This window comes from Phoca vitulina, unplaced genomic scaffold (assembly GCF_004348235.1).
Source record: "Phoca vitulina isolate PV1807 unplaced genomic scaffold, GSC_HSeal_1.0 scaffold57, whole genome shotgun sequence".
Taxonomy (NCBI): domain Eukaryota; kingdom Metazoa; phylum Chordata; class Mammalia; order Carnivora; family Phocidae; genus Phoca; species Phoca vitulina.
Genome location: NW_022589760.1, coordinates 387,830 through 389,425, shown reverse-complemented (window position 1 = coordinate 389,425; position 1,596 = coordinate 387,830). Strand labels below are relative to the sequence as shown.

General features: G+C 38.2%; 1 pseudogene; it reads right to left on the bottom strand.

Moving 5' to 3' along the window:
• Window positions 1-929: 929 nt before the first annotated feature.
• LOC116623092 lies at window positions 930-1,377 on the bottom strand (annotated as a pseudogene).
• Between the last annotated feature and the right edge of the window lie 219 nt (window positions 1,378-1,596).

Genomic DNA, 1,596 nt, shown 5'->3' with positions numbered 1-1,596 from the left:
GGTTATTTATGTTTGCATTTCACAGTAGCAACAGAAACAGGTGGCTGATCTGTAATATCACTTCTGAGTGTTGTTACTACACTGAAGAGTTATTTATAGGAGTGGTGCCAAGCATTAGGAAATGAAAATTTCTGTTTTTCCCTGTTAGCTTTTACTATGCTGAACCCTTTCCTTCACTTGTGAAGTGATAATGATTTCAGCTTCCAAGAGATAATGTAGTGATTTACAAGTACTCAGGGAACCTCAGCATCAATTCACTAACCAATAGTAAGGATCCATTTATAACATGAATCAGTGAGATTATAGACACTGAACTGAGGAATAAGAGCCACATTTCTCAACTAATATTTAGGATTTGAGTATTGATTGCTTGGATATGCAGGTACATGCACTTATGGACTACACCATCGGCTAGATCAGGGTTTGTGAGTATGGCCTGTGGACCAAATTCAGCCCACCCTGTTTTTATAAATAGTTTTATTGGAACATACCCACAATACTTTAGCACTATAACAGCATAGTGGAGTAGTTGAGACAGAAATTACATAGCCCCAAAAGACCAAAATATTCACTATCTGGCCTCTTACTAAAAAGAAAGTTTGCCATTCCCCGGGCTAGATGGTCAAAGTAGATATAGACCAGCCAATATAATTCTTTCAGCAGGTCCACTCTTTGGTCAGCTTGCTAAATTCTATATTAGGTATTCTGTTCTTTTTGCCCATCCTCTATTTTTCTGGAATTGTTTATACAAGCCTGGGGACTAGTATCTTCATTCTCAATGAATTAGTCATCCTAGGGACAATAGGTTTAAGAGATTCATATAACCCTTATTTCTTTCTAAAGAATATTTTATTTATTTGTTTATTTATTTATTAATTGTTTTTTTGGCATATGAAAATTTATTATTGTCATGGTTTCACCATCAAAACTTATGATCTTGGTCTTTCCTTCTTGCCTTTGGATAAGGTCAAAAGAGAGACATTGGCTACTTTGATAACCTTAAATGAACCCAGGAATGTCACCAACAGCATGATCTTTGCAACCAAATCCAGCAACCAGAACCTCATCCTTTTCCTCAATGAAATTCAAACAACCATCGTTGGGTACAAAGGCTGTTGGTTTGTTTTGTTTTGTTTTGTTTTTTCCATTCTTGATCAGGTGGACCCTGACACAATTCCTGATGGCAGAATTTGGCTTTTTGGCTTCAACCCTTACTTTTCCCACCACAATTCCCTTTGCATGTGCAGTGCCTCCAAAAGTGTTGGCCTTCGGGGTTGTGGTCAAACGGGCTTTCTTGTATTGTTTATCATGCCACTTCTGATCTTGTCAATAGCTATGGAGCTTCCTGGCAGTACAAAGACTAGGACACTTGCCCATCCTGCTGGTGCCACAGGCCTGAGTAAAGAGCTCTAAAGAATATTTTTAAAAGTAAGCAAACAAAAATACATAGTATCAAACCTGGATGAGAAGCAATTGGATGTGGCCATTCTGTCATTGTGGCAAGCAGCATCTAATTCACAGATATGGATGACTGAGGCCTGAGAACTCTGACAGAATACAAATATCTAGGAGAGAGAGAAGCAAAACTGCCTCTTG